General features: G+C 48.3%; 1 protein-coding gene across 1 annotated transcript in view; it reads right to left on the bottom strand.

Moving 5' to 3' along the window:
- LOC141121795 (uncharacterized) overlaps positions 1–20,264 on the bottom strand; it is a 329,972-nt gene that overhangs the window by 24,318 nt on the left and 285,390 nt on the right. The gene's annotated exons all lie outside the window — the stretch shown is intronic.

Below are 20,264 nucleotides of genomic sequence, written 5' to 3' on the forward strand. Positions count from 1 at the left end.
GAGTCGAACTCATGTTCGACCCGAACATAAAGCTCATCCCTACCCGGTAGACAAGGCCCAGACCAAATCTGACCAGCAATAGACGTAGCCTCGCTCCTACAATCTAACTGGGTGGGGGGGGGACAAAACAACAGGGGTTTCTCACTAGACCCTCCATTTTCTCCCTCATGGAACGTTGGGGATTTGGGAAACACTTTATGGGACTTTTACATGCACTCTACTCAAGACCGAAAGCACTCATCCATCTTCAGGGGCACTATTCCACACCAATAGACATTACAAGGGGCACCAGACAAGGGTGTCCACTATCCCCACTCATATTTGCAATAGAAACCCTAGCAATTGCTGTCTGACAAAACCCTAACATTAAAGGGGTGACCTGTGGAGACCAGACCCATAAATGCGGATTGTTTGTGGACGACATCCTCTTATTTCTCACTTCCCCCCTCACTTCCCTTCCTCCTAGGAGCTAAAATCACAATCGCAAAAGCCTGGAAACAGCCAAAACCATCCGTTATGGCAGTCAAAAGGAAGATGTTGTGGATTATGACCCAAGAAAAGCTAACCAGTATCTTGATCGACACTTCCAAGAAATTCCAAAAGATATGGGAGCCTTGAGCCCACTTTGTGGGAGTCTCCCTTATACCTGGGCTCCCTGCGGGCACACACCCTCCCACAGTCCCAAAATAGGCACGCACTCCCCCCCCCTTCTTTTTTAATATTTCTTCTACCCCCCCATTTCTCTCTATTCTTTCTTCACCTATGCTACTATTCTGTCACCACTCAGTCTGACAGTGTTCCTGGGCTGTCATTATGGACATCGGGAAAACCCAGATAGTACAGCCTTCAAATTAGGTTGGCCCGGGGTTGGTGGGGCGACGGGAGGACTCCTCCTTTGGCACAGTAAGATCCCATTAGGGGTGCCGGAGATGGGGGGAATCCCGCTCCTCCGGGGGCCTGGCCTCGGGTTAGACCCTACGACAGCTCTACCCAGTCTGCTAGAATGACAGCCCACCTGATCTACACTCAGTGTAGCAACAGTTCATAAACAAGTTTCCAGACTGTCTGCGTTAAATAAAGCTACACTGGGGGCCCTCCCCCCGTGTCATGTAAACTGTACTGTACGTTATTGTTATATTTGCATATTGAAAATAAAAACATATTGAAAGAAAAAAAAGGTAGAGGATTTGGGAGAATGAGCATTTTGAAGGATGGTAGGCGGCCTGACCAGGACAGCTCATATTTGGCTAAGTGAGTTCCTGAGCAATTTTTTTGGACAGAGTCTCCATGTTAATTTTAGCAAGCTGAGTCATGTTAGGGGTAAGGGTGATGCCCAAGTATGGGGCACCCTGGGAGTTCCAAGTATATGGGAGCGAGGCTTCTCGTGCCTTCTTAGTTGACTCCGGTGTACCCAAATCTAAAATTAATGACTTGGAAAAATTAACCTTGTAGTAAGATATGTCACTAATTCGAGACAGGAGTTGATGTGCCTGAGGTAGCAACATGGACGGATTTGTGAGAAGTAGGATGACATTGTCCATGAATAGATTAATAGTATGAACAGAGTGATGAATCCTGAAGCATATTGCCTCGGCTAGTGGTTTCATTAATGGGATTAAATATGGAGGGGGATAAGGGGCATCCTCGACAGGTGCTATTGGTGATCTCAAAGGGTCTAGATAAGAGGTTAGAAGCGTATACCTGAGCAGATGGGCATGAGCATAGGGCCAGGATAGGATAGGCCCCTGGAATCCAAACTTAGACAATACATCAAGCTTTTTAATCCCAATAGGCCTGATCGAACGTCTTTTCTGCATCTAAAGACAGGAGCAGAGAAGGCGTTCGGTGAGCTTCAGCATGGTGGAGAAGGTTTCTTATTTGCCCAGTAGCGTTGGAAGCCTGTCTGCCTTTTGGTGAAGCCAGTCTGGTGTGGTTTGATCGGTTCAGGGAGGATATTGAACAGGCACCCTGCTAATAGTTTGGCATAAATCTTAACATCTGTGATAAGCAAAGCGATTGGTCCAAAGTTGGCAAGGGATGTTGGTGCCCTCCTAGGTTTGGGGATGGTGACAATGTAAGCCCTCAGCATCTCCAGGGGAAAGGAAGCTTATGATGGGCACAAATGTTGGGCCAGTTGGTCTTTAAAGTGGGGTTCCACCCAAAAAAGAAAAAAAAACTACATGAAAAATCCTAAAAAAAAAAAAAAAAATACAAAAAAAATTTGGATATTTTTATTTTTTTTACTCACCTCTAAATGCCTGTTGCTAGGGGGTCCCTCGTAGTCTGCCTCTTTCAGTGCCTGGGCTGGTGAAATCACTTCCGTCTCGGCACAGGAAGGGCTCAGCTCTGCTCCCTCTCTCCTGTCAATCATCTGGGACCCATTACAGGTCGCGCATGCGCAGTGGGTGCCAGGCTGTGAAGCCACAGCCCGGCCCCCACAGTTGCAATGCCGGTGCTGCCGAACGGAGGGGGAGACGAGTGGGGCTTCGATCCCCCGCATCGCTGGATCCAGGGACAGGTAAGTGTCCAATTAAAAGTCAGCAGCTGCAGTATTTGTAACTGCTGACTTTTAATTTTTATTTTTTTTTGACTGGCCCTCCTCTTTAAAGAGTTTGTAATAGTCATTTTTGAAGCCATCAGGGCTTGGTGCTTTCCCGTTAGGCAGAGAGTCAACTATTCTAGTGATCTCACCCATGGTATATGGGGCATTTAGGGTAGAGAGGTGTTCTTCAGAGACAGTTGGGAACCGTAGGTGAGCCAAAAATTTATTGATGGCCTGGGTGTCAGTTCCGAGATCTTATAGGGCTCAGTTCTGAGATTTTATAGGGCTCTGTAATAGTCTGCAAATGAGTTAGCCATGTCCTGGGAATTAAAGATTTTATGGTTATTGAGAAGGTGAAAGAGATGGGATATTTAAGTTTTTGTTCTTTGTCTGTTAGCTAGGACCTTGCCAGCTCGATTACCATTGGTGGAATGCTTTATTTTGCAAGTTTTTGTAATATTATCATATTGTTTGAAGAACAGGCCTCTCAATTCCAGCCTAGGTTTAAGGAGGGTGGATGAGCATGAAGGGTCAGAAACCGCTTTATTAGCAGATTCCAACTTATACATTTTGGAAAAGACTGCATCTAAGTGAAGGTTGTATTGTTTCTTGGCTTGGGCATATGTTTGGGTAATTAACCCTTTTAGGCCTTATGGGTGTTCCATAATAAAAAGGGGTCTGCAGTAGAGGCAGCATTCATGTCAAAGTATTCTGGAGTTGCTGAGAGAGCAATTTAACATTAGTAGAAGAGCTGAGAACTTTTGAATTGCAGCGCCAAAAGGCGGACTAAGGGAGAGTCATCCTTCTCCTCCACATACAAGGAGATAGTGGCATGGTCAGAACAAGTGATGTCCGATATGGAGGAGGAGGCCTGTTGCAGTAGCCATTTATCTACTAAAAACAGGTCAATATGAGTATATGTGGAATGCCTGGGGAGAAAAAAGTATAGTCTCTTTTCAGCAACATGTAGACATCAAAGAGGTTTTCAGAGTGGAGTAGAGGGCAAAGGAGTAGGTACCGATCTTCTAGGAGGCTTGGAGGAGTCTATTGCTGAGTCCACTGCTGAAAGTGAAAGTCCCCGCACAACAACAGCTGGCTGTATCTACTTTTGGCTATTTTGTGAAGTAACTTACGGAGGAAATTAAGTTGGTGGGTGTTCGGGGTATACACATTCTCCAGGGTTCATGGTTGGGCATTTATGTCACAGGTCAGAACAATGTATCTGCCTTAGGGGTCTAACATAGAGTCTTTGAGACAAAAGGCTAGAGAGTTCTTCATTTCCGTGAGCAACCCTCTTTTCTTACAAGGGGCAGAGGCAAAGAAAATATGTGGAAAATCCCTGTGGCTACATCTTGGAAGGGAGTGAAAGTGGGTCTCCTGTACACAAAGGATATCAGCCTGGAGGTAGAGGCTTCCTTCCACACCAAGGCCCATTTTGCTGGGTGGTTCCGGCCTCTGGTATTCAGAGAGACTATTTTAAACCCTTTGTAAGGAAGGCAGGTAAGCGGTTGAAGGTAGTTGCAGCTCTAGGCTCAGTGGTAGGTATTTCTTGCCACAGGAGGGAAGGACATGACCACTGTGAGGGCTTGGAAGTGGAAACTTGGCACCAAGAAGCAGTAATAGACGCTTTAGTGCAGAGTGCATCGTCAAGTGCCATAGGATTAGAGCTAACCAACTGTAAGAACTAAACAAAGTAGTAATATAAAAAGAGGTTCCAGGAAGAACCGTGTGCAGGTAAACTGCTAAAAACTGTAAGGGCGGATAGAGAGAAAGAGAAAACAAACAGTCTCCCAGCTGGGAAAATATATACAGTAGTTTTGGTTCCCCAGAAGGGCAATTAGGACTCACTTTGCCATTTGGAAGGAGATCTCCAGTAGGAGACCACTTGCCAGTCTAATGCGATTGTGTTAGGTCTCGTGTGGCCAGGAAGGGGTGAGCGCTCTTCTGGGATAATGTCCCATCTCCTGAGCAGTTGAAGCCTGCCTTCCAACGGCGTGATGGTTGAAGTTTCTGCTCTTGACGACCAAGGTGCATGAGAACCAGCTAGCAGGGATGCTGTAAGTGACAGGAGCATATCTTTTAATGTGGTGTCAGACACCGGCCTGAGGTGGGGAAAGAGGCTATGGGATCTGGGCAGTCAGGGGGAGGGTAAGAATTAGCCTGCATTGTGCCTTGGTCATTGAGCAAAGCCTGGTCTTCTTCTGTCTCTATGCAGGGCCGAGACTTGGCTGGGCTGCGGGTGGAGGAAGCTGAAATTCCAGAGTCTGAGGATGGGTTTAGATTGTGTTGCCCGGCCATCTCAGCACCATGATGCCTGTTCCTGGAGGGCCCTGTGCTCGATCCAGCCTGTTGTTGAAAGCAGCCACCGCCGCCATCTTTCCAAAACCTCACAGGTAGAAGGGGAAAGAATCCCTCAGCATCGGGGGCCTCCTTTCATTTCCCAGGTGTGTCGCTGGGTCCAAAGCTGTCAGGCGGGCATAGATGCAGCACTGAGTCTGTCAGATTTGTGATTTCCCCAGCTGTGGAGCGGAGCCATCTCACACAGCGGCCATACACTACCACAGTCACCACGCCCCTATCATTGGGTTTTGGACTCCTCCCTCATCACTTTTTGTTTAAGGTTCCAAAGTTCGAGAATGTCATCACATTATTATCAACATGTAAAAGTCTGTGCTCCAATCAAATCATCAGATATAAAATGGCCAGCTGGTAGAAAATGGGTGCAAAAGAAGTAAGGCCTATGTTATTGTGGCAGTATGGTACCCCACAAGGATGTTGATGCAGGATTCTTAACCAGGCAGGTTGAGGGACTTCAGGGAGTGGGCTTAATTGGGAGGAAACTGGCTTTTCAGTTTCCTTATTGTTTACAAAAGTACATGTTGGGACCTGGAAACTGGAGATTTCTTATTAATCCAGGTGGGATGAAGTCTCCAATCCTGATTCCAGATTTACAGGACTGCCAACACACTAATTGGTCAGGTGTGTGCTGGTCTTTTTGTATACATCTGACCATGGCTCTGGCTCCACCCTCCCAAGGAGTCCAGGCATGCGAGGAAGAAACCATAGAGTGCATGTGTGCACTGGGAAAGCCAGAGACCCCAGCATGAGGGTCAGAGCAGTGAGGGGCTGCTATCTATGCAAAGAGTGTTGGCAAGAAAATGGTCTGTGGAAGACAGCCAGGGGACTAAAGTGAAAGGTCACAGCTGCAATGTTGCATGTGTAAGCCAGGAGGCTGAATCTACCATTATTTGGTGTTGATGGAGAACCCCCCCCCCCCCCGTGAGGGAAAAACTTTGATTTTCTTTCTGGAACTTTGTTTGAACTCTCTTTAATAATAGTGGGCCAACAAGCCCTGAAATGGGAATTTTTGGCATGGGCTGTACTTGCTAGCAGGTGCTTTACAAGCTATACAACCCCAACTTCACAGTAATATACAACTTATTATATAAGATACAACAGTTATGACTATATAGTATCAGAATGATGTAATGTACAACAGAGCAGCCCTCAAAATTTCCACTTGCCTGCTTGCATTTGGCGAGTGAAAAAATGAGGGGGGCGAGTATATACAGGGCTGTGCTGTCCCAGAAATGTATAGCCAGTGACCCCCCGCTGCGCTGTGACCCTCGTAGCGTGGCCATTTCAATATGAACAGTGAGCCGCTTAGGACCGCCCCTCTCTACCTCCCTCCTGCCACACATCCCAGCCCAGCATACACTTCCATAGAAGTAAAAGAGCCGCCTGGGACCACCACTCTCCGTCTCCCACACATCCCTGCCCCCCCCCACAGGCACACAGAGCGTGCAATTCCATAGAAGTGAGAAAGCCGTCCGGGACCACCCCTCTCCACCTCCAACCTGCCACACATCCCTGCCCCCCCCACAGAGCGTGCACTTCCATAGAAGTGAAAGAGCTGCCCGGGACTGCAGCTCTCCGCCTCCCACCTGCCACACATTCCTGCCCCACGGGCACACAGAGCGTGGTGAATATGACAATGGAGGATTAAACAAGATGTGTGCCGGGAGGAAGAGGGGGGGGGATTTAGAGCATAGATGTGCTGGATTGGGGGGGTTAATTGGAGGCATAGATATGATGTCTGATTCATACCTATGCCTCCAATTCCATCTCCCCAATCTATCATACCTATGTCTCCAATTCCACCTCCCCCCCCCCGCTCCAATCTATCAACCCGTATGACAGATGGGGGTGTGACAGAATTGAAGGCATAGGCAGCCCTCAAATTTTCCGCTCGAAAATGATGGAAAATGATTGATGGCGAATGTGGGGCTGCCTTGGAGGGGGGGCGAGCACCACCGGTAGGCAGGGTTGAATGGGAGCCGTTTTCCCAGCCAGGGTAAGAGAGAGAAGAGGAAGAGGCGAGCCGCCGGATCAACAGAGAGCGGGGATTGCCCACTGTAACAGCTTTCATTTGAATTGCCCGGTGTTCCCGGCGTTCACCATCACAAGTCTCGCCTCCTGGCCCGGTGCCTTTGACAGACAGAACACCGGTCCAATGCCAAGACATGCGACGCCTATCAAAGGCACTGGGCCAGGAGGCAGGACTATGTGACGGTGAGTGCCGGGAACACCGGGCAAATCAAATGAAAGCTGTTACAGCGGGCAATCCCCACTCTCTGATGATCCGGCCGGCTCACCTCTTCCTCTGCACAGGTCAAGCTGCATTACGCTGCATTGATGGGCTCTGGTTACGCTGCATTGATGGGCTCTGGTTACGCTGCATTGATGGGCTCTGGTTACGCTGCATTGATGGGCTCTGGTTACGCTGCATTGATGGGCTCTGGTTACGCTGCATTGATGGGCTCTGGTTACGCTGCATTGATGGGCACTGGTTACGCTGCATTGATGGGCACTGGTTACGCTGCATTGATGGGCACTGGTTACGCTGCATTGATGGGCACTGGTCACGCTGCATTGATGGGCACTGGTCACGCTGCATTGATGGGCACTGGTCACGCTACATTATTGGGCACTGGTCACGCTACATTATTGGGCACTGGTCACGCTACATTATTGGGCACTGGTCACGCTACATTGATGGGCACTGGTCACGCTACATTGATGGGCACTGGTCACGCTACATTGATGGGCACTGGTCACGCTACATTGATGGGCACTGGTCACGCTACATTGATGGGCACTGGTCACACTACATTGATGGGCACTGGTCACACTACATTGATGGGCACTGGTCACGCTACATTGATGGGCACTGGTCACGCTGCACTGATGGGCACTGGTCACGTTGCACTGATAAAGTTGTTAATATTTATTTTTGTAACTTAATTCTGCATAAAACATTTAAAGTGTCATTTCAAGAGATAATTTATGAGGGCATGTTTAGGGGCGGGATTAGGGGAGGGGCATGGTAGGGGTTGGGTGGGGCAACTGGTGGTGAGTAACCCTTATGGCCTGGCTAGAAGCTCAGGACTTCAAATTTTGAGCCCAGACATAGAGTATATAGTGCAGGGGTCAGGAGTATGCAATTGTCAGGTCACCTGAGTCCAGGTGACAGGTGCACCCCGTTGGGGTCTGGAGTGCACCGCAAGGTAGTGGACCCTACGGCTGACTGCTGCGGATGGAGCTCTAGGTGATACAGGAGAGCAGGTACTCTGTAGTACAAACACGGATGACACTGGGAGCTAGACCATGAGATTATCCAGGGCGCGGAATCTAAGAGCCAGCGGGTGTTCACCAGAGGCCCCTAGTGGTGGGATGGATTAAGCTGCAGTCTGGCTCCAGGTCGCAGCCCCTAGGGCCTCCCAGCTCACACTCAAGGTAGACTACAGGGAGGTAGAGAGGAAGCAGAAGACTGTCACAATAAAGGATAGTCAGGAGATAGCCAAGAGTCGGGGTAACAAGCAGGTAAGTATAGTCAAGAACAAGCCAAGATCGGTAACTGGAATCAGACATAGAACACAGAGCAAGTAGCACATGGAAGCCAAAAACACAATATTGATCAGCAGGGCTGGCTTGCAACGCACAGGTTAATATAGAGTTCCCTGATAGGGGCTGGGGTGGAGCCATGCTTTGAGGAGAGATTACTTAAGCAGCCAGGTGAGAGTGGCTGGCCTCTAAAGCTGAACACATGGAGAGGTGAGCTGACAGACCATTACTGCTTATCCATGACAGTACCACCCCTCTTACAAGGCCTCCCCCTCCCCCCGCCTGGGCCCAGGTTTAGAGGGAAACTTCTGATGAAAACCCTTCAATAGACAAGCCACAAAGACCTCAGATTCAGTGATCCAAGAGCTCTCCTCAGGACCAAACCCTTTCCAATGCACAAGGTACTGAAGAATGCCTCTACAGAGCCGGGAATCCAGAATTTGACTAACCTCGTACTCCTGATTATCCTCAGAGACCGGGGCCGCGGTAGGGAGAGAACTTATTGAGAACTAAAGGCTTTAGAAGAGCAACATGGAAGACTCCTGAGCAGTAGCCAAAGCTGAAATATCTGGAGAACAGTTCATGAGGGTGTTTTCCATAAACTGTGAAAAAGGGTGCATCTGACGGGGGCGGGCCACGTGCACATACTCGACGTAGGATCTGGAGGGCGGAGCGTGACGGGGCTCCGGCCTATGGGATCCGTGAGTCGAGAGTGAGGCTTGGTGCGCAGGCGGACTTCCTCCTGTGGATGCCGCTACTGCGCACAGCCATATTTGGCCGGGTCCGGTGGGCGGAGCGCGATGGCGCTTCGACCCTTGAGATCCGGCCATATTGAAAATGAGGCTTGGCTTGAATTCCGAGCACTTCCGGACCGGCCGGCCAGAACATTATTACTATATGTGACATCTTGTTTCGATTTTTTACTTATTGGTGTTAGCGGTATAACACCGCCCATTGTATTTTTCTTATATTTTACATGTATTCACATGAATCAACATTAACCTAATAACCGGAAGTGACATCAGTTGTGCACTTCCGGTATTGTGACACTCCCAGTGGGGATCATTTCTGGTTTAAATAGCGGTGAGGTGGGGGGGCTCCACACCCCAGATGAAGGCTCGTTAGCCGAAACATGTTGGGTGGACCCCTCACGATTACCGCGACTGATCTATTTTGAGCTGTGTTACGATCTCCTATCATGTGAGTGTCTTTTTTATTATTTTAATAAATTGATGTTTTTTAAAATGATATCATGCCATGTGAGCTTTATTTCTCTCATGGTATTTAAAAACATCCGGTTGGCCTGTTGGAACGTTTGGGGACGTTTGAAGCTGTGACAAGATCCCTCCCCCCATTTGAAGCTGAGGATACCTGATGATCCATCTTGCCAGCCCTGGTGGCTAAATAAGCTTTCTTAGACTTGTAAGACGTAGGTCTTCTCAAGTCACCTGTTTCCGATAAGCCTCCCCTGTTGCTCCGGTGATGGTCCCGCCACCTATTTAGACGTCCCATTCATTTGGTGTTCTATCTATCCATCTACCAGAAGCTTTCCATTTTTGTCTTCATTATTCAACCCTCAGAGACTCTTGGTGGTGGTTTTCTATTCCCATTAGGAATACAACTGTCAACGTCCATGGACTTTTTTGGTTGATTTGCCACTTATTTAAGATCTGTTTTTGTTCACTACTCCGTTTTTTATCACTGGTTTATTACAATCACTATATCTCATATGTTATTTTGAAGCACTCAGTGCATTTTTGATTGTATTCACTTATTTTACATGTAACTTTGAAGTATTTAGTTTATTTTCTGGCCCTTAAGGGATGGCTAGAGCTTAGTTCACTGTTTTTTAAATCTTATAGTATTTACACACGTAGCGCTACACTATATATTTTCTATTTAGTTATTTCAACCTGTGTCTAAGAGGCGTGTTAGCTGCTTACTGTGTAACCATTTCTGTAACATCTTTGGTGCAGCGCTGTACTCATTCCCCATCGATTGAGGGTGGTAAGAAGAGGAAAAATCCAAGACAATATTGAGGGATTTGCAAAATGCTCTCCAAAAACGAGACGGAAATTGAACGCCCCTGTCGGAAACAATATGAGAAGGCACCCCATGGAGGCGGAAAATTTCTCTAACAAAAATGGGAACCAAGGCAGGAGCAGAAGGAAGACCAGGAAGAGGAACAAAGTGAGCCAACTTGGAGAACCGATTGATTACCACCCAAATGACTGTATTATTCTCTGACAGTGGGAGATCGGTGATAAAAATCCATGGCAATGTGAGACCAGGGCTCCTTAGGAATGGGCAAGGGCATGAGAAGACCAGCAGGGGCTTGTGTGGAGGATTTAGACTGAGCACAGACATGACAAGCCTTAACGTAGTCTTTGACATTCGAGTGGAGATTAGGCCACCAGTAGTGAGGACTGTTGAGCAGGAAGGATCGGAGGAACCCAGCATGACCTGCCACCTTGGAATCATGTCCCCAGTGAAGGATCTTAGCTCTTAGCTCAGTGGGGACAAAGGTCTTGCCAGGAGGAATTTTTGACTCCAGGGTGGTAGAATGGGCAACAATGCATGAGGTCGGAATGATTGGCTCAGGTTCAGGGGTGGACTCCTCATCCAAAGTGTCAAATGACCTAGAGAGTGCATCAGCCTGACCATTGCAGGGACCAGGTTTGTACATAATCGTGAAATTAAAACGGGAAAAGAAAAGACTCCACCTGACCTGTCTGGGATTCAGACGTTTAGCATTCTGTAGGTACTGTAGATTCCTGTGATCAGTAAAAATCGTTATGGAGTGAGGGGAACCCACTAAGAGATGACGCCACTCCTCTAACGCCAATTTAATTGCAAGAAGTTCCAGATCATCGATATCATAATTGCCTGAGATTTTTTTTTGGAGAAGAACGCACATGATTGATGTCTCTTCTCAAAGGATTGAAGAAGCACAGCTCCCACCCCCATTGAAGAAGCGTCCACTTCAATAAAAAAAAAAATGGATCCCCAGGATTAGGTCTCCTCAAGAGAGGTCCAGAAACAAAGGCCTGTTTTAGGTTGTGAAATGCAGAGACAGCTTCAGGGGGCCAGTCCTTGGCATTCGCGCCCTTCTTGGCCAAAAAGATAATCGGTGCAGCAATGGAATAGTAATTCCTTATGAACTGCCTATAATAATTTGTAAACCCAAGAAAACGCTGTGTGGCCATGAGGCTAGCAGGAAGAGGCCAGTTGGTAATGGCCAAGACCTTTCCAGGATCCATATGAAGACCCAAACCCGAGACAAAGCACCCCAGAAACAGAACATTTCTCCAGCTTGGCATACAGATTATTCGCTCTAATGCCCTGTACACACGATCGGACATTCCAACAACAAAATCCATCAGATTTTTTCCGACGCATGTTGGCTCAAGTTTGTCTTGCATACACACGGTCGCACAAAGTTGGTCGGAAATTACGAATGTCAAGAACGCGGTGACGTACAACACGCCGAGAAAAACAAAGTTCAATAGCCAGTGCTGCTCTTCTGCTTGATTCCGAGCATGCGTGGCACTTTGTGTGTTGGAATTGTCTATACACGATCGGAATTTACGCGATCGGATTTTGTTGTCTGAAAATTTTAGAGCCAGCTCTCAAACTTTGTGTGTCGAAAATTCCGATGGAAAAAGTCAGATGGAGACCTCACGGTCAGAATTTCCGACAACAAGCTCCGATCGCACATTTTCCGTTGGAAAGTTTGATCGTGTGTACAGGGCATAAGGCGCTGAAGTACAGTGCGGACTTGGTTTCTGTGTCATCCAGATAGATGACAAACTGGTAGTGCAGATCCCTGAAGATTTAATTGACAAAGTTTTGGAACATAGCTGGGTCATTACACAAACCAAAAGGCATAACCAGGTATTCGTAATGCCCGTCTCTAGTGTTAAACGTGGTTTTCTATTCGTCCCCTTCCCGTATCCGAATCAGATTGTACGCAACTCTGAGATCCAACTTGGTGAAAATGGAGGCACCCTTCAACCTGTCAAATAGCTCAGATATTAAGGGTATCGATTTTTGATAGTCACCGCGTTTAAACCTCGATAGTCGATGCAGGGTCTCAAGGTACCATCCTTTTTGGGAACGAAAAAATAGGATTTTTAAAACAGCTTACCTGTAAAATACTTTTCTTTCGAAAGACATCACGGGACACAGAGCCACAGTAATTACTGATGGGTTATATAGGTATCACTGGTGATTGGACACTGGCACACCCTATCAGGAAGTTCAACCCCCTATATAATCCCTCCCCCTTGCAGGGATACCTCAGTTTTGTAGCCAAGCAATATAGTGTATTAGAAGAGGGGTGGGACCTCTGTGTCCCGTGATGTCCTTCGAAAGAAAAGGATTTTACAGGTAAGCTGTTTTAAAAAATCCTATTTTCTTTCTCGAACATCACGGGACACAGAGCCACAGTAATTACTGATGGGATGTCCCAGAGCAATGCTACCTGAGGGGGGGGAACCACGACCAAGTAGGGTGCAATCAGACCTGAGGACCCTGTACCGCTGCCTGCAGCACACTACGCCCAAAGGCGATATCCTCATGCCTTCTCACATCCACCTGATAGAATCTGGTGAATGTATGAACTGAAGACCAGGTTGCGGCCTTGCAGATTTGAGCCAGAGAGGCCCGGTGATGCACTGCCCAAGAAGCACCAATAGCCCTTGTGGAATGTGCCCTGATCTGAAACGGAGGAATCTTCTGTTTCAAACCGTAAGCTTGAATGATCAACTGTCGAATCCATTTAGAAATGGTAGCTTTTGACGCTGCCTGTCCTCTATTGGGACCCTCTGGTAGCACAAACAAAACATCCGTCTTGCGGATCTGAGTAGTTGCCCCTAGATAGGCCTTAACTGCTCTTACTACATCCAACGAATGTAGAGATCTCTCTTCCGGAGAACAGGGATCTGGAAAAAAGGAAGGTAGAACAATGTCTTGGTTTAAATGAAAATCAGAAACCACCTTCGGTAAAAAACTAGGATGAGGGCGTAGTACCACTCTATCCTTGTGTATAATCAAATAAGGCTCCTTACAGGAAAGAGCTGCTAATTCTGATACTCTTCTAGCAGAAGAGATGGCCACCAGAAAAATTAATTTCCTTGTCAACAAGACCAAAGGAATCTAACTTATTGGTTCAAAAGGCCGTTTCTGTAACACAGCCAGGACCAAATTCAAGTCCCAGGGGTTTAGGGGCGCTTTAACCGGAGGATTAAGACGCATCACCCCCTGCATAAAGTTTCGGACCAAAGAATGCGAAGCAAGTGGCCGCTGAAATAATACTGATAAAGCAGAGACCTGGCCCTTGATGGTACTCAAGGCCAGCTTCATCTCTAATCCCATCTGTAGAAAATCAAGGATTCTACCTATGACATATTTCCTGGGATGCCAACCTCTGGATTCACACCAGGTTATATAAGCTTTCCAGACTCTATGATAAATCATCCTGGAAGCTGGCTTCCTTGCATTAATCAAGGTAGATATGACAGGACCTGAGAGCCCACGACTCTTCAGAACGTGGGTCTCAATAGCCAAACCGTCAAATTTAGCGTTTGTAAGGCAGGATGGAACACTGGACCTTGAGATAACAGGTCTGGGCGTTCCGGTAGTGTCCACGGGGAACCTACCGTCATCCTTACTATTTCTGCATACCAAGTCCTTCTGGGCCAAGCGGGGGCCACCAGAAGTACCGACTTCCTTTCCTGCCTGATCCTGCGAAGGAGTCGTGGTAGTAGCAGAATAGGCGGGAATGCGTAAATCAGTGAGAACCGATGCCACGGAATCACCAACGCATCCGTCCCGCATGCAAGAGGATCTTTTGTCCTTGCCACAAATCTGTCTATCTTTTTGTTGAATCGGGATGCAAAGAGATCTACATCTGGAAGCCCCCATCTTTGGCATATGGCCCAAAAGACGTCGGGATGCAGAGACCATTCCCCTGGAAGTAACTGCTGGCGACTTAGATAGTCCGCCTGCCAATTCTCTATTCCCGGGATGAAAACTGCCGATATGCATGGCACATGCATCTCTGCCCAGACTAAGATCTGGTTCACCTCTTTTTGAGCAGCTCGGCTCCGGGTGCCTCCCTGATGATTGACATAAGCCACTGCTGTGGCATTGTCGGACTGGATCCTGACCGGACAACCCTGTAGCCTGATAGTCCAGGCTTTTAGAGCTAGATGTATCGCCCGGATCTCCAGAATGTTGATGGGTAAGGTCCTCTCTGTCTTGGACCATACTCCTTGGACCGCAGCCTGTTCCAGAACTGCTCCCCAACCTGACAGACTGGCATCTGTTGTTACCACCGTCCAGGTAACCGGTAGAAAGGATTTCCCCTTCTGCAGGTTTTCGGGTATGAGCCACCAATTGAGGCTCTGACGCACCGCATGCGACAGGTGCATCGGAAAGTCTAATGCCTGAACCTTCTTGTTCCAGGTCGACAGAATACTGTGTTGCAGCATTCTTGAGTGAAACTGAGCATAGGGAACTGCTTCGAATGAAGACACCATCTTCCCTAGTAGCCTCATACAAAGGCGGACTGAGGGACCCTTCTTGGTCCTTACTGTCAGAATCAGCTCACTCAAAGCAGTGATCTTTGCCTGGGGTAGAAATATTTTCTCCTGGCTTGTATGTATAATCAGACCTAAATATTCCAGTCTTCTTACTGGTTTTAGGAAAGACTTTTCTAAGTTGAGGATCCAACCCAGGTGTTCTAGATACCTGACCGTGGTCCTCAAGTTTCCATTCAAAGAGGCTACCGACCGGTCTATCAAGAGCAGGTCGTCTAGGTATGCTATGACAGCTATACCCTGAGCCCTTAATCTGGCCAGAGGAGGAGCCAAGATCTTTGTGAACACTCGAGGTGCAGTGGCTATCCCAAAGGGCAGAGCCATAAACTGGAAATGGCGCCCTCCTACCTCGAAGCGCAGAAACTTCTGATGAGCAGGAAAAATGGGCACATGCAGATATGCATCTCTGATGTCTATTGATGCCAGAAATTCTCCTCCCTGCAGGGTGGGAACTACTGTTCGAATTGATTCCATGCGGAAGGATTGAATCCTTAGGAATCGGTTCAGATCCCTTAAGTCCAAAATGGGCCTGACATCCCCATTTGGCTTTTGGACCGTAAAAAGGTTGGAATAGAAGCCCAATCCCTGGTCCTTTGCGGGAACTATCATAATGACCTCCTGCGACAAAAGTCGCTCTAACGCTAGAAGGAGCGACTGCTTCTTCTCTGGGTCTCTGGGAACATTTGATCTGAGGAACCGAGGAGAAGGGAATTCCTGAAACTCCAGCTTGTACCCTAAGGTTACCGTGGAGACTACCCATCTGTCCTGGAAGTCCTCCTGCCAGAGCTCTGAGAATTGTCGCAGTCTTCCCCCCACTCGAGTGAGCGGGGGCGCCCCCTCATGCAGAGGTCTTAGTGTTTTGCCTAGTAGGCTTCTTTCCCCAGGACTTCTTTTGTCCCTGGGGTTGACTCTTGTCTCTGGACCCCGATGGAGGCGGCCGTCGAGACTGCCTGGAGGCTGAAGCCCCCGGCGCTGGGGAAAGAGTCCGTTTGAAAGAGGGACGCTTACTCTTCTTCTTGACAGGTAAGAGAGTGCTTTTCCCACAAGAGATTCTCTTGATATAGTTATCCAAGTCCTCTCCAAACAACCTTGCACCACGAAATGGAAACCCAGCCAGTAGCTTCTTACATGGTGCTTCGGCTGACCAATTTTTCAACCATAGGATTCTACGTATATGCACCAACCCCAGTGAAAGACGGGAGGTTTGCACGATAGAATCTCTAATGGCGTCAACCACAAAGCATAAGGCCGCTGGAAGGTTAGCAAACCCCTGGGCCTGCTGTTCAGGTAATACTTTGATGACCTGCTTAACATGGTCTCCTAAGTATTGACAGACTCCAATCGCTGCTATTGCAGGTTGGGCCACTGATCCTGCTAAGGAGAAAACATCCTTCAATAGGGATTCCATCCTTTTATCTACAGGATCCCTGAGCATCTGAGCATTGTCTACAGGACAAGTCAGGCTATTATTTATGGAGGAAATGGCGGCATCAATAGCTGGTATTCCCCACATTTTTATAAACTTTTCTTCCATCGGATAAAGTGTTGAAAACTTTCTCGGCGGAAAAAAACGTTTGTCTGGGTGATCCCACTCAGAATAAATAAGCTTTTCAAGTAAAGTATGAACAGGAAAAGCATGTGCTGCTTGGAAAGGTTTCAGTGACCCCAAAGCAGAAGAGGATTCTTTAGCAGTTTCAGGTATGGGCAACTTAAATGTGGAGCGGACCAATCCAGTGAGGATCTGCACTAAGACTTTCTCCTCTTGGGAAGTCGCAGAGGGTCCCTCTCCACCTGAATCCTCCGAAGAGGAATCATCCATCCCATCCCGATCCTCTGAAAGGGATTCATCTCCTTTATCCCAGAGCTCCTCTGTCTGAGGGTCTTGGGGAACAGAGGAAAGCCTAGTGCGTTTTCTTCCACTGAGTGAAGACGTAATCACGGCCATTAATCTTTCCTCTAGACCATTAATGGTTGAGGAAAAAACCTCTTGTGTAATATATAGAGGGGCTGAAGTGCCAGAAGCAGGTGTAGCCCCTGACCCCGATGGCTCTCCCTGGCTAGCCGTCCCTGGCCCATCCTTAGGGGGGGAAGGATGCTGCCGACAGGGGGCCCTCAGAACCTGAACGAGATCCCCTAGTGTCTCTGGTTCCTGGGGTGCTTGAACCTCTTCTACCCATAGTGCAAAGCAACAAGGTGTGAGGTATACAAATGAACACTGTCCGCTGAGCGATGTAGTCTGGCTAAAAGCCTTGCTACCCAATGCTCAGTCTGGTGTTACTTCAGTAAATGCTGCCTAGGAGAATGCCTGTGTCCCACCTTACATGCGACCGTCAGCTCTGTGTCTCTCAGAAGGCTGAGTGCACCTGTACAGAGTGCCTTTAATAGCCTGCAGCTGGCCTGAGTGGGAGTCTAAACACTCTGTGCTGACATCCCGCCCCCTCCTCTACCGCCCCCCCCCCTCGAGTTTTGAAAAAAACGAGCGCTTCCCGCACTGCCGACTCTCCTGTCATGCTTCTGGAGAAAAGGCTGGGGATGGGGGGGGGGGAAGGAGGGAGACTGGTAACAAGATTTGCCTGAACGGCTATCTTCAGAGATGGTGGCCATTAGGCCACAGAGCCCGGGTGGTATAACCACTTTCTAGACCCCTGTGGCCCCTCTCTAGCCTGGGGGGAACATTCAAACATGAGAAATCCCCCCATCCACCTTACCTGCTTGCAGCCTGCTTGATACGCTGGGACATACACAGCGATTACAACACCTGAGCAGACATTCAGCATGTGTAGGTTTGTGCTCTTGGCAGCCCCCGGTGGTCACAATAGGCATAGCATGCATTTACCTTAAAGGAGAAAAGCCACTAGAACTCAAAAATTCTGTGGAATCTCCTCTTACCTTATCCAGCCGCAGGGTGCCGTTTACACAGACCCAATCTTCACCTCTCACGGTGGGCTCCGTTTGAAAAAACCGTCAGAGACTGGGGCCCCCATCAGTAGGGGGATCCAACAGTTCTGGGACCGTAAAGCACCTCGCCAGAAATTAGGAAGTTTAAAGCCATTTTCTGATCTGCGGGGTCCAGCTCTCTAAAAAGAGAAGCATTACGGGTAAAACCTCGTTTCTTCGGACACGAGGCCCGGGTACCATTCAATTCGGCCATGAAAAGACACTTTGAATGGATCCGGTTCGCCTGGCTTGCCCCAGTATAGGATCTTAGGATATTCCCTTTGGAGCTCAGCACAGGACATCTTTACACGTCCATCACCTAAGACACTGGCGTAAAAACTGAGGTATCCCTGCAAGGGGGAGGGATTATATAGGGGGTTGAACTTCCTGATAGGGTGTGCCAGGGTCCAATCACCAGTGATACCTATATAACCCATCAGTAATTACTGTGGCTCTGTGTCCCGTGATGTTCGAGAAAGAAAGAATCCTGATCCTGCAGGCGATGAGGATTTCTGGATGAAACTTCTCTCTAGATTCGCGGTGACATACTCTGACATGGCCTGGGTCTCTGAGATGGACAGAGGGTAGGTATGACCCCTGGGCAGAGTTGCTCCAGGGACAAGGTCAATAGCACAGTCAAAAGACCTGTGGGGAGGAAGCACCTCAGCTGATTTCTTACAGAACACATGCCGGTAACTGCTGTATGCAGCGGGAAGATCAGAAGATACAGATGTGGTAGCAACCGGAAGTCTCTCCTTGGGGGCCACCTTGAGAAGGCAGAGAAACATAAGGAAGCACAAGCCAGCATCTGTCCAGAACGGCGGCATGGCTCTTCCCGCTAATTCGTATTTCACTCGGTCAGAGAGGCCATGTAAAAAGGTTGCAACCAGGGCCTCATTGTTCCAGCTCAACTCAGCTGTGAGGGTACGGAACTGAGGAGCATATTGTCCCACTGAAGAAGATTCTTGGCGAAGATGTAAAAGGGCACTGGCTGCTGAAGAAACCCGAGCCGGCTCCTCAAAGATGTTACGAAAGAGCTTCAAGAAGTCGAACAGGCTGGAAACCACAGGTTCATTCTTTTCCCACGGGGGGGCAGCCCAGGCTAAAGCTTCACTGCAGAGGAGGGACATGATATAGTCTGACATCACGGAAAGCCATAGGGGAAGTCCCCGTCAAGTCCCCGACCATCAGAGGGGGTGGGGTCACCGGGTGGCCCAGCCCTCCGTTATTTAAGAAGTGTCAGAAGAAGAGAAGCGTCACACAGCGGGAGCCTCCCATGGATGCGGAGGAAGATGCTGGACGAGAACACCGGAGCAAGTAGCAGAGGATTGGAGGAAGAAGCAGCGGAAGAAGAAGATGGAAGAAGTAACTGAAGGAAGAAGGAAGGAAGAAGACCCGAAGAAGATGGAAAGAAGACTTTAAATAAAGGAATTGTCAAAAACTGTCTCGTCATTTTTAACATTTTTTTGTGAAATGGTAGGGGGTACTTTTGTACCACATTACCATTTCACACAGGGGGGGTGGGATCTGGGGGTCCCCTTGTTAAAGGGGGCTTCCAGATTCCGATAAGCCCCCCGCCCGCTGACCCCCACAACCACCGGCCAAGGGTTGTGGGGATGAGGCCCTTGTCCTCATCAACATGGGGACAAGGTGCTTTGGGGCTCTACCTCAAAGCACCCTCCCAATGTTGAGGGCATGTGACCTGGTATGGTTCAGAAGGGGGGGTGCTCTCTCGTCCCCCCCTCTTTTCCTGCGGCCTGAAAGGTTGTGTGCTCGGATAAGGGTCTGGTATGGATTTTGAGGGGGACCCCCACGCCATTTTTTTTTTAAATTTTGGTGCGGGGTTCCCCTTAATATCCATACCAGACCTGAAGGGCCTGGCATGGAATTTAGGGGGACCCCCACGCCATTTGTTTTTTAAATTTTGGTTCAGGGGTTCCCCTGTGGGGAAATCCCATGCCGTTTTTATCAATGAACTTTTATGTGTATTGTCGGACCGACAATTCATTAATAGCCGCAAGTAGTTTTAAATGACTTTTTTTCCTTTGAAATGTCATTTTGCTGTCAGACTGTTCTAAACACAGGAAACATTCGCCCCTTTACAGGCATACAATAGACACCCCCCAGGTACGAAATTTAAAGCAATATTACACTTTTATTGTTTCACTTTAAGCATTATTAAAATCACTGCTCCCGAAAAAACTGCCATTTTTAAAACTTCTTTTTGCATTGATACATGTGCCCTGGGGCAGGACCCAGGTCCCCAAACACTTTTTATG

Source organism: Aquarana catesbeiana, unplaced genomic scaffold (genome assembly GCF_042186555.1).
Source record: "Aquarana catesbeiana isolate 2022-GZ unplaced genomic scaffold, ASM4218655v1 unanchor232, whole genome shotgun sequence".
In the NCBI taxonomy this organism is placed as follows: Eukaryota; Metazoa; Chordata; class Amphibia; order Anura; family Ranidae; genus Aquarana; species Aquarana catesbeiana.